General features: G+C 42.1%; 1 protein-coding gene across 2 annotated transcripts in view; it reads left to right on the forward strand.

The window, feature by feature from the left end:
* Window positions 1-13,655, forward strand: part of ABCD2 (ATP binding cassette subfamily D member 2) — a 49,820-nt gene that overhangs the window by 18,751 nt on the left and 17,414 nt on the right. The gene's annotated exons all lie outside the window — the stretch shown is intronic.

The following is a 13,655-nucleotide window of genomic DNA, read 5'->3' on the forward strand; positions in this document are numbered from 1 at the left end:
TGTAGCACTGAAGGAACTGAAGCAGCAGTCAGTCTTTTTCATAGTATATCAGCAGCATATCCGAAGGTAGTCTGATTTCTCCAGACTGTGTCCTGTTCCTACTCTGTTGGTCTTAAACATGGAAGGAGACTCCGCCTCTGTGGAATTAGTGAGCTGAAGCATACAATTCCTCCAGCTCTTCTTGCTTTCCAATTAAAAATTTCAGCTTTTTCAGTTGTAAGGAAACAGATTCTGCATGTTGGCTCTCGTTTTCTTAGTTCTCCCTCATTTGATTCAAATGCCAGCAGAATTGCACGCCTACATACTTGCAGGTTACCTTGACAACAGCACAGGAATATTTCTCAATGTTTCTGCACCATAAAGCTGCAGTAAAGCTGTAATTACCACTGGGTTACTGATATAAATCATTAATAATTTTCTGCCAGCTGTGTCTTATTGTCTTATTTGCATGGAGGGATGTCTCACACAGTCTGTGTTGGTTCTGTAACCTTCTATCACGACTCTTCAGTCTTCCTAGCACAGCACATACCTAAAATGTCCATCAGCATTTTCTCTGTCTTTCTTGAGGACTGATTCACATTTGTAGAGCTCAGAGTAATTCTTAATCCATTGTACTTTTTTCTCCTTATCCATTGTTACTGATTTTTTCTCTTCAGATTGCTTCTACTGTTGATGTGGGTATTTTCATGAGAAGGGTGTGTTTCTCCAGCAGTACGCATAGTTTCTCTGTAATTCTGTGCACCATTCTAGTAGAAAACCAACCCTGACCGCTTTCTCAGTGGTCACAGTGATGGTTCAATTCTGTATTCGCTCTCTTTCTACTGGTCATTCAAACAGATTTCTAATATTTCTTTCCTTCAACACCAGGCTTGTCAGATGCTAATATGGAGGCAACCAAAGATATACTAGTACTAAATGTTGTTTGTTCTTCATAATTTAAGATTTATGTACCTACATCTTGTTGCCTTCTTATTAATGTTAGGACAGTACGGAACGTAACGGTTTAAAGGTTTATCTGGCTCTCTTAAGCTGTTTGGTTTTGCATGTCTGCTCTGTTTCGGGTATTTTATCTGGGGTTCCTTTACAAGTCTTCTTCTGTCTGGTGTTTTTCCTTCTGCATTCTAAAAATATCCTTGGCTACTAAACAAAGTTGCATCAGCTGCAAAGATATATTTCTTCTCCTTGGCTCTGTTGAGTAATCCAAATGTCTGATGTGATTTGCTTCAGGTAGTCCAAGGATATTCATCATGTGGATGGAACCAAGCAAGGATATTTCACTTCTAAGAGATATTAATAATGAAATGATGAAAGTAATTTTTACATTATAAGCACATGAACTTTGAAGATTGTTATCTTAAGCGTGAAGATAGTTAGTAGTGGCCACTGTCATTAAAATGAGGTTGTTTCCTAAGACAAATCTTGATTGCCTAAACAATTTGATCTTACAAAAACTGTTGTGTTAACTTTCAGATACCCTATATTACATATGAAAGTATGTGCGTATGTAGTATGTATGGTTCTTCTGTGTTACACTACTTCCTCATTAGTATGTGGTCTGTTAAGAGAAGTAGCCCAAATGAAGTGCTTGCAAATAAATATGCCTATGTTAGTTCTGTTGCCTCATCTCATTTAGATGGCTCAGATGTCTCTATGCTATGTTGTATTTTGCACATCCTTATTTCTTGTCAGGTCATACTGCTCTTTCTTTAACTATGAACCTTTTAGTTGGGTTAGCTGGAGTTAAGCTGTACTCTGCACGTGCCAACAGTGCACTAGCAGTTAATTGCCCTTCAGCACATTGACGTGTTCCTTCAGGACTTTGCCATCCGTTCATGTCACGCTATATAGATATCTGCTTCCCTGCACACTGCATCTATCTGTTATTGTTATCAAGTTCATAGTGCTCCTTTTAAGTATGTTTATTTGTAAAGTTCGCCACATATCAGACAGGTGAGAGGAAGGTCTGTGTTTAGATAACGTTAACACAAAACATAACATACTTCAGTTATGCATACTGTTTTCATAGAGGTTTGCTTTAAAAATCAGCTGCTACTTTATATCTTCCTTTTCCCTTTTTCAAATTGATCAATTCAAGACAGGTTAACTCAGTATTTTGCTGTTGATTAAAAAGTGTGGCCTTGCATCTGAGAGGGCTGTTACGCTGTCCCCTCAGCCAGGGTATAGCTTTTACGATTTCGGCTTACTGGGACTTGTATAGAAATGCTTGCACTTCTCACTGATAGAAGGAAGTCCTGTCTTTTCTCACAAGAACAGAAAAGTTCTTGTCTTGCTGCCCTGTGGGTTAGCTGAAGCTTTGCCTGCCAAGATCACTGGGAGACCTCTCCATTTCTACTGAAGGCTCGCTTAAAGCTGTAAAGTTTGAAAGTTTTTAATTAGGTCTATGTGCTAACTGATCCCAGGTAATGACAGTACCTCTTGGCAGCACATTGTGAACAAGATTCACCTACAGAGGTGGAAAATGGCTTTATGGATTAGCTGCTACTCCCTCTCAAGCCATGCAAGGTGTTTGCCTTATTGGCCAGATGCAAGAGTCAGCTAATTAAAGCACAGCTCACAAGTCTTTCCTGTTATTAGGCAAAGTGTTGCAGAAATCCCAGACTGAAGGCTTTAGTCAGCTTGCTGCATTGGGCTTTAGTTTAGATTTAAAATGTATTTACATAAATCCAACACTAATCTTAAAGGCTACAGCTGAAGTGATGATTGTGAAGGACTTCAGCATGCTTCGAGGTTTTGGACCCTCAGTCCCTTCAGACTGGGGGTATGTCTGGAGCAAGCTGTGGCTGTGGGAAACACCAAGAGGACTAAATGTGGGTGAGGGATTGAGATGTGTTGTACCATATTCAACTTTTACTCCATATGGAGACAAGTGCATTTCCTACTGGGCAGTAGTCTGAAGCACAGAAGCCAGTACCACGCTTGATACAAATGAAGACCCTTGTTGACAAGTTTGAATCGCCAGGGAAGTCCAGGCTTGATTTGGTTTAGAGATTTCAGTATTGTCTCTTTACCTGCTGGTGGTCTTTTCAGTTGAAGCAGGTTCTATTACTACCAACTTCTGTATAGATAGAGAGACCTCGTTCTCCAGACTCATGGAGTTGTCTCACTTAAAGCACAATGTGGTCTTTTAACGTGGTGTGAGCCAAGTCCCTTTTATTTGTGATGTGTACAAGAAATTGGTCATTCAGAGAAGTAAGATCCACTCAGTAGCTCACTGCATTTCTACCAAGCGACAGATACACAGAAGTATAATGTAAAGTGCTGCCAGCTGTATGTCTGATTAAATACCATGATGTGTATGCAACTAAAAGGTGAAATCCATTCTTGTGATCAAAGCAGTATTCCTCCTATTTTGCGTATTGCTTCAGTATTAGTACTGCACGTAAATCCTGTTTTGGCTCCAGCACAAAAATGGGTGTCACTAGTAAGTAGAACTTCCTCCATTTACATTTTTTTGAAATGTTTTCCTCAATGTTTCAAAAGAGCTAAATTTTTGTCTGCGAGGATGCCCAGTTGCAGGAATATTTCTACTAGGATCTCTGGCAATCAGCTGCTCTGTGTTGCATAACGCAATTTGAAGACCATGTTCTTGCCAGCGTGAGCTTGCAGTGCCTCCACCCCCCACCTGCTGCTTCTTATAGAATTTTGAATATCCAGTGTCCATTCAGCACCAATAATTCCATGTTGCCTGTACCACCTTTCCAGACATCCATGTATGTGCCAGACTGTTTATGGAGCTTCATTTAAAAGCTGGGAAAAGTAAGCTTTGAAAATTTTAAGTACATAGTCAGGTTAAGCTTGACAAACATTTTATGAATATGAAGTCACTAGACACTATAAGAACGGAGTATGTGGCTGGTATTTATAGGATCCATCCAGCAGAGCAACTGACAATCTATTTAATCTGTGCTAGGTTCATTTTGCTGAAACTAACAGTCCACTTACCTTTAAAATTTAGTTTTCATAGCAGTGCCAGGGGAACAAGTTCACCTAGAGGTTAACTGAGATTGCTGTGTAACGTATGGTATGGACAAACTTGCATGTTAGGGAGTAATCTGGTGGTTGCATTTACATGACTTAGTTTCTGCAGAGAAGTGTAATTAGCAGTTATCTCCAGCTTAATGCCCTATGTTGCAGCTGTGCAACATAGAATCTTTGACAGATGAACAGAATGACAAATGTTTACTATTTCATTAATGTTTTACCTAGGACTGTCAAAAAGCATGCTTCAAATGCCTTATGCATATCAAATTATGAGAAGCAACTTGGCTATATAACGCTGGGAAGCACTGAAGAAAATAAACTGCAAAACCTGCCTGGCATAGAAAGCTTGATATGAAAAGACTGAAAGGATGCCACCGTTTGTGAGGATAGGACAGCTGAAAGCTCTAATAACAACTGTGTAGTCTTCCCTGGGAATAAGTCCTTAAGTCCTTTCTCCTCCTTCTTATGACAGTTTTCAATCAGGAACTGTCATTACAGTGCCCTATGCTTTTAAATACCCAGACAGCAGGCACAGCCAATACCTCCCTCTTGAAGGGAAGGTGGTAGTCCTTTCCCATGCACTATAGGCCCTGCCTTTTGCCTGCCTCGGTGTCCTGAGCTCCAGAACTTTGTCCCAGCTCCAAGGTGAACTGGACCTTCAGTCTTCTGCCAGCCTCCCCATGGTCTGCTCGCTCAGACACATTTCTTGGGGTATATTCCTGTGTTTGCCTGCCTGCAGGCTGAGGATCTCGCCCTGTGTCCCTTCTCCAGCTCACTGTGCTTTCCAAGGTAAATGTAAGCTTTGTTCGGCACGGTGGTTCTGTTCTGCATTTCTTGGAGACAGTGCAGTATTCACTAGTAACTACCCATCTTGCAGAGAGATGAGTATTAGCCATTTTTTACACAAGCATTCAACTCCCAACCCCAACAAGTTAAAGCAGTAAACCATCAACTCATATGCCAAAGGCAGAATTCGTCCATGTTCAGTTAGGCAGCTAGAAGTTAGACATTCTTGTGTGAGCTTTATACTGAGCAAACTGTCTACCTCTGGAGGGTGATTCGCTGTTGCAATGCAACAGGTGTTCATTGGTGATGCCAGTAAGAAAGGTCTTCAAACTCTCTAATTAATTAATTAAAAATCCTTTTATTAGAGATAAGGAATAAGTTGATAGCATAAAGAATCACGAAATCACAGAATGGTTGAGTTTGGAAGAGACCTCTGGAGGTCATGTGGTCCAGCCCCTGTGCTCAAGCAGCGCCACTTAGAGCTGTTTACCCAGGACCATGTCCAGACAGTTTTTGAGTATCTCCGAGGGACTGAGACTCCACAGCCTCTCTGGGCAACTTATTCCAGTGCTTGATCACCCTCACAGTGAAAAGTTGTTTCCTGATGCTTAGATAGCTTCTCCTAGTTTAATTTGTGCCCACTGACTCTGGTCCTGTCACTGGGCACCACTGAAGAGAGCTTGGCTCCACTTTCTTTGCACCTTCCCTTCAGGTATTTATATACATAAGATCCCCTGGAGCCTTCTCTTCTCTTCTCTAGGCTGAACAGTCCCAGCTCTCTCAGCCTTTCCTCGTGAGATGCTCCGTCTCTTCATCATCTTTGTGGCACTTAACATCCCATCCAGTGCTAGGAACCCAGCGTTGCACAGCATCAGATGGACCTCTAGTCACAGCATGGCCTGCTGCACTTGATCCCATCCATGCTAAGGTTCACTGGCATTATGGTCTTTAGCACTCTGATAGGATTTTCTTAGAAGTAAACAATTCCATTTATAATTTCTGCTGTCAAACAAAAGGAAGTTAGCATGAGAACACGCTGCTTCACTTCAAGATAAAGCAGGCGGTGTAATTGCTGGTGCCAAGTGGGAGTTGTTTGCAGGCGCCTCTGTTATGATTAGCTGGCAAAATTTGTCCTGCAGCCAAGTGACAGCTACAGCACAGCACAAGCCTGAAGGCCAAGTTAAAGGTACAGCACAGCCCAACGTAGTGCAGCCAAGTGTAGCACAGGCCTGTGCCCACGCAGCTCAACCGTTCTGAGGATCGCTAACTCCTCAATACGCAGTAGTCTTCCAGTTCAGGTCACTGCAGCTGTTCGTCCTGTGTCCTAGGACAAATAGTTAAGGCATGAGACCTGCTGGAGATACTATTTCATTAGAGGACTCCATTGACTACAAAGAGAGCCTGGGGTGACTAACTCAGACTTGGATGAGTAACTTGTAGCTGAGATGACTCTCTCCTGCAAATCCTGCTCGGTAGTCCCCAGAACACTGAATTTCTAGTTCTTTGTTCTGTCGTGGTAGCATGTAGCAGGTAGGTTTTTTCTGCAGTTCAGCATGCGTGCACTAGCCTGGCTTAGATGGGAGCGTGTCTTTCCCAAGAGGGAAGACTTTTCCAGGCTTGTTTATCTGCCTAACATTTTGCATTAATTATACCCTATCAATTTTAGTTTCTGCTAGAGATTAGTACAGCTCCCTTGTGGCCACTTCAGGTACCTATAATGCTTATAAAATGGCTATAATAATGTTCCATGTATCCATATACATAGTGCATCTCTGTTTTCTGCATTGTCACGTTTGTCCTGTGTAATGCAGTGTTGCACAGAGGATTAGAGAGGGAGGTCAGCGGAATGTGTGACTTCTGACCTGTTGGCAGGGTATTTCACCAGAGACACACGATTGCTCTAGTATTACTTGCATATTCATATCCCAGTGCATGGAAAAGATGATGCCATGGACAGCTAAGCATTGTAGAAACCCAGACCAAAAGCAGCCTCTGCTCTAGAGGCTTCACTGTCTATACATACTCTTCTCTGTGAAGTAAGGTCTCACTTCCTATCTGCAAAATCATGAATAAATTGGGATTGTTCTGAAAGAGGGAAACTGCCTTGCGTATTGTGGTACACTGCTGTGATAAAAATCAGAAATACTCTTAGGCTGGGGTATGCCTAGTGGGACTGGCCGGCTAGACTCTTGTCCAGAACACCTCATTGTTCTCTCTTCAATTCATTGATCCTCATGATCATCCATCCAAATAATCCTTTTATTATCAGGACTGCCAGAGGTATGAAAAGACTGGGCCTGCAAAAACTGGATGTTTAAGAGAAGGAGAGTATTTTTCCTTCATTTTTCTGGCTGGTTGATTTGATTCGTTGCAGGAGGTATAATTATGTCAGATTGCATTAGCTGCGTGTATTTTGGAGAAATTGTCTGGGGTTTGTTTTTAATTTTATACATGCGTTCTTGTGTTCTTTCTGTTGTCTCTGCCTGTCACAAGGTACAAATAGACTGAACTGTATAATTTTGTGAATTGTTCACCTTAAACTTTTGTGCCGTCTGACCAGTTCTGGTTATATTGTAAATGATCTTGGTAATGGTGAATAAGTAAATCATGAGATGAGATGATACCTGAGTATGAATAGCACTTTAAATTATAGGTTTCTTTTACCTTCCTGGTTGTTATTTCCTCCCAGATTATTTGCTTGCAGTTATGCATAGCTTCTTTGCAGAGAAAGCCACAGAGTGATTAGTATGGGTTTTTTTCAGCCTTTGATATCAGATTCTAATTATATGCATTGAGAATTCAGCCTTTCATACTGTGCATTTCATTTCCTCTTAACTATGTTAATGGCTATAAGCTAATTACATTGCACTCTGGTAACTGATCTGTCTGAAATATTTAGAGGATGTTCATGGCTAGTTCTGTATGAGTGGAGAGTAGAGTTCAGTGTAGGGTATTTTAAAGAGAGATCAATTATTTATATCTTCAGAAGGTTGCTGAAACTTTAGCTGGCCCTAAAATCCCTTGAACTAGATACAATGCAATAAACTGAGCCTGTTGCTTTTTTAACATTTTGCTAAATATAATATTATTATTTTTTAACATTTTGGTGATACCACCTTCTTTGTGAGAGTAGTGGATACAACAGTACTTAAAAAAAACTTAATTCACATTCATTCAAGACATTTTATTTTCTCAAAGTTGTAGTGGTGGTGCCATCAGTAGTTTATTGTATTAATGTCATCGAGAACTGTTAGGAATCCAGATCAGTTTACTTAGCGGAGGTTGGCATTTCTTGAGCATCACTGCTGATGAAGCTTTGCTGCTTTTGGTAACTGTAAGGTGTTTACTATTAACCTAAACCAGGAGCACGGCAAGAGCTGGAGTGCTTCTGAGGTGATTCCAGCCGAGTTATTGCAGCACCTAAAAAATGGGATCGAGGCACCGGCAACATGATGGAAAATTCTAAATGTAGGTGCATTCCCTAGGTAGTCAGGCAGAGGTTTAGGGCTTTTGGAAAAGTAGCCAAAAAAATTGTCTAGTAGGTAAAGGGAGCCACCTAGAGTTAATCCACAGCAATCTCTAAATACAAATGTGTGTCTGAACTCCTGCCTTTTACTGAAGTTTAGGTGCCAAACTGAGAGCTAAACATTAAACTGCTTTATCTCTACCAAGCCCTCTCCTGAGAGCTGGGACCTAAATAAGTTTAGAGCCCCCTTTAATATGTTTTTACGGTCCTACTGAAGGATTAGGATAGTTACTGCATTTTATATTAAAAAGAACATTGGGGGAAAAAGGAGTAACATAAATAATATAAGGCACAAGGACTGGTACTAACGTCTCACCCCTTCCAATTGCAGACTTGATTGGTATAGTATATAATTAGGCTCTTGCCAATAGCTGTCTCTTCAGACATGATTCCTGCCTCTTAGCAGCAGTTTCCTTGCTTCAGTGGGAAGATTAGAAGGTGCCCTCCCTTTGCCTCCTCTTTAACCTGGACGCTAGCCTAGAAAAATAGGAATCTAATGCCCTGCAAGCTGAGAACATAGCCTGAACCCAGCTCTTGGAAGAGATTTGCTAACCATTAGCTTGACATACAGCCCCTCATCTTGCATCTCTAGTAGCTGCAGTGTTTTTTGCTGGACTTAAAACTGTTGCTTTCATACTCCATGCTGTACTGGACCTCTTAGGGAATTAGACAGCATTTTGGCACAGCTGTAGGTGTGAGCTGTACCTTTGGCTTTCTGGACTGGAGATTCCTCAGTGCAAGCACTGACTCCTTATAATCTGCCAAGTTTCCTAGGAAGGTACCTCCATGGCTGGAGCTTGGGCTTCGGTATCATCTTCTTAAATAGAGGTGCCTAAATTTGGAATACATTTTGGTTTAGATGTCAAAGCAAGCACTCTGAATTGCAGTCTGAAGCTGTCCCAGTCTCCTTTTGAAAATTCAGTCTGCAATTTATCTGAAAAGGAGAATCCCAGATGTAGTGTTCCCCTTTCTCCCATTTGGGTATATTAGAGAGGCATCTTGTCAGCCAGAAACAGAAACTTAAAAGGCAGGTCAGCCAAGAGTTTATAGCTGCATTACACATAATTTTCCCACATAACTTTGTGTATCTCTGAAAGTAATAGTGCAATAATAACTGCAAACACACTTGGACAGTAAATGGCAAGTCAGGTCCTGACTGCTCATTCAGGGGTATGCAGATGGGTTCCAGAATCATAAGCCACATGTTTTTAGACTACACCTGCCATGGAGGAAGTGTGAATCACAGCCTGTGGCAAGGAAGGTAAGGTGGGCTTCAGACTGTATCTGGAAGCAGTTCCTTGGGCACTTATATTGGGCTAATATCCCTTAAAATCTGATGCCAGCCACTTAAGTTATATTTTTGGTTCCTTTCTTATTCCAGGGCGCTTATAATTACAACTCTGACCATTCATATTGCTTTATAGACTCTTGAAGTGCATATCGATTAGTTGCTGTCATTCTTTAAAATGATAGTATGGATCTCAGAACAGGTTATCAGTTCTGTCAGCAGTTTATTTTGCATGAAGCATGAAAACACCTTTCAATACATTCAGGAAGTATTTGTAAACGTTTCAAGTGGGTATGGCTTGTTCCGATTTTGGAACAGAAATTTCTTGACATCTAAGCAAGTCATCTTCCTTAACTTGCTACCCAGAAGAGTGAAGCCCTTTGCTCTTCAAGACATCAGAGAAGTGCTAGATGTTAGCACTACATGGCTGCAGTGTGCAGTGTTAATCCACAATCTCTTTGACTTGGCATTACACATCTCTTTTTATGCCTAACAGCTCCAGCATTTAAGTCCTCTGTTTGGAAAGAAACGTGGCTGGTATGTACTCCAATATGTCTTGTAGCATGTGCCCCCTTCTCCCTCCCCAAAGGTAACCTCAATATCATCGGCAACACTTGCCCTTCCTCCCCATACAATTTCTCTAATATTTTGCCAACATTGTACACAATGTCTTGTGTCGATGGGGCACTGGGGAATTGTCCATACCACAGACTTCAGATTACAGCATGTCTTTGTGTCACCTTTCTTTAAAGCCTGCACTGCAAGGGGGAAGCCGTAAGCCTTAGGGATGATGGCTTCTTACTAGCGAAATGAAACCATCAAACTGCTGGAGAAAAGGTCAGTTTATGAGAACTGAGAGTGTCTCTTCCAGTAGATGCCTTGAAATTCCAGGAAACCAGGCAAGAATCAGTAAGTTTTCTTACCTTTCTGGAGGTTTGATACCAAAGCTTTAAACAAGCATTACTGAGCATCCTGTCTCTCAAAAATAGTGTAGGAATCTTTTTTCAGAGAGCAGAGAATGAAAGAAAGAAAGAAAGAAAACTAACAATTGCAGAGGTATTACTGCCAAAGATATGACCGCTGCACGGCAGAGGAGTTGCTTTCAGAGTCTGTAAGAGTGCTTTCTTTGAGACTGGAACACAGACACTCTGGCTGAAAGGAAAAACTCCATCAGAAATCAATTAAATTCAATTAAACTCAGGTGCTACTTCAGGACAATTAGACGGGTTTTGTTTGAACTGCTAAAAATGTAATGAAAACAGTATTTTGACAAGGAGCTTACTGGCAAAGTGAAATTTCATGGTTGCTCTATCCAATTACTCATACTTCTTACTACTTAATGTCTAGCTATCACACACATGTAACCTCAATTACAGTAACATCTGATGTTTAACAGATTTTAGTGTTTGACTTTGTGGCACCCATGGCAGATAAGGAGGTTATTGCCTTCAAGTTATGGATAGAGAAATCTGGCTTAGTATGAAATGATCAGACTATGAGTTAGATGAGATCTCATCTAACTTTAGCACTTTAGAAGTTAGTTATCTAAGTTACTTGTCTGGGCTCTGTCCCCCACTGAGGGAGAAGACATCCCCAGGAGCCGATCCATCGCCATCCTAAAATAAATGGGACCGAACAACCACAGAGGTGCCTCTCTTTGTTGTCAAGAGGTGGAGCCTCAAATGAGACATCTTATACCAAGCAAGATGAAGTGTCCCCTCGGGGACATGGGTGGCTCCCAATAGGATGAGAGAAGCAGAATGTGCTCTCCCACCTCCCAGGACAGACCCATAGCCATAAGCCGTCCTTCGTCTCTACTATTTAGTCAGTAATTGACAGGGTTTGCTATTCCACTGCAGGCTGGGCTTTTCTTTAATTTTTACAAACTAGGTGGGGAGAGGCATGCTTGGTAATACTGGTGGGTTTAGATGGGAGACCACAAGGAAAATCCAGTTGTACCAGGAAGCGGTGCTGGTGACTCAATAAACAGCGTGGCAACAAAGTCCTGGCATGGTGCTTTTGAGCACTGCCTTCCCGATTGTGCTGCAGGCTAAATCTCAGAGCTGCTAGTCGTTACAGGATCATACTTTATGAAAGTAAGGTATTAAACCCCAGACAAAATACACGTCCTCCTTGCCCTTATCTGCAGCCTCACCTAAATTACACAGTCTTATGCACAACCTGATTCAAACTTTTCTGAGCCCATGTGGAGTTGCTGTCTTCTGTCCCAGAGATGGCAGTAGCCTGGAGCGAGTGAGGTGATTTCTGCATATGCAAGAAGTAAAGCTATTTGGAATTTTAGATGGAGAGTACAATGGAAATGTAGTAGATCATTACTTAAAGATGTTACATAATGTTTAGGGCTGAGATTTTGCAGTATCCCCATTAATATAAATGGTTCGCTGCACTGGACGCTAGTGTTCATGCAGCAGCCCAGAATGGCACTCTTCCCACCATGAGCACAAAGCAGAACAATGAGTAAAAAGCAGAACAATGAGCAAAGAGGAGCAGCAGTGCTTGTATTTGACTTGCAGTTCTGGTTTTGCTCCATCTGGGTGCCTGCCCGCAGCAAGGAGCTGACCAAATATTTGCGAGCAGTTCGAATCCCCTGCCCTTCCCATCCTCGCTCAGCTGGTGGTGAAAGTAGTTTAACTACAGGCAGGTACAGACACTTCACCATGGACGTCTGCAGCACTAAAACCAATGCAGCCGATGCCAGCTTGAATGTGACTTCCAGTTCATGTTGCAGCTTTAGTTCTATAATTCTACGTCTGTTGCATTATGAGTTCCTTAGATTACTCTGTGGTGTATTTTCGGGACTCTCAGAATAATAATGGTAGATCCACCCTTTCTGCAGAGACACCTCCAAGGGAAGGGAAGAAATCTGCTAAGGTATTATACATCTCTGTCAGGGAAAGCCTCTGCATGGCTAAGACCGTCCCACCATGCAGGTCCAGAACTCTTCAGGGAAGAAAACTGACCCCTCGCCAACACGCTGTGAATTAGTTGGAAGTAGTCCTCAGTGGCAAGAGCAAGCTGCCTGGAAGCTTCCTTGTTCCTGGCCCAATTTTAACTGCTCCTCTTTGTCATCATCCCCTGGCAACAGAGCTTTAAGGGAGTTAGTGTAACTCTTGGCACAAAAAGCAGAACAGAGTCTGGGGCCTGACTGTTCTTTAGGTCTGACCTTCCCTTCCAAACTCAGAATCTCCCAGATCATTGTCAGGGTGTTTCCAGCTTGCAAGAGCTATCAGCAGTGTCTGTGAGACATGATGGATATTTGTCCTTCACAAGAAATCCTTAGAACGAGAGCAGCGAAAGAGATGGTCAAATAGGTGTGTCTTAGATTGCCTTTGCTATCCTAGCCTGACTGGCCCGGTATCTTTTAGAGAACCGTAAAACTGTTCTTTGAGCTGACTTTGTTTAGAGACTAGGAGGATTTGGGGGCCTGGGCTGTACCAGAGTCTGGGAACAACTCATGACATTGAGGAGACTGTCCATAGCCGTCCCAGGGACACAGCCATGACTGAGGACTATGGTCCCAAAGTGGAGACAGCTTGTTTCAGTAAGAAGGATGGTATTACCTGATCTGGGAACATCGTGATCCAGAAGCTGCTTCACATACAGCTCAGGCTTGTGCTTTGCAAAGGGAGGCTGGTGCTGGAGGGTTTAAGCTGATCAGCTTCTCTAATGTATGCTTTTTTTGCAATTCAGAAGTGCTAAACTGGCTTCTAGAACCAGCTAAGTTATGCCCAGTCTCAGTTCTGCAGTCCAGAAGAGTAGAGTGCAAAGCAGGCTTTCGGTGCTCTCCTGCCTGACTTGCATGTCTCCTGCTGCACCACGGAAGTCTTTTCCAGTTTGAGCCATGGTTTTGTTACAATTTACTTTTCACATGTGAGTGTGTAATTTGATTTCTAAATTTCTAAGTGCACCAAACCTTGAATAAAGCATAGAGTTTCCCTGATTCCAAGTGAAAGCATTCAGAATAGTCTATGAAGTGGATGTTTATTCTGCCTGATCTTTCATTTTGTTTTCATGCTAATACTACCCCTGTTG

The sequence above is a fragment of the Falco peregrinus genome, chromosome 6, assembly GCF_023634155.1.
Source record: "Falco peregrinus isolate bFalPer1 chromosome 6, bFalPer1.pri, whole genome shotgun sequence".
Classification (NCBI taxonomy): domain Eukaryota; kingdom Metazoa; phylum Chordata; class Aves; order Falconiformes; family Falconidae; genus Falco; species Falco peregrinus.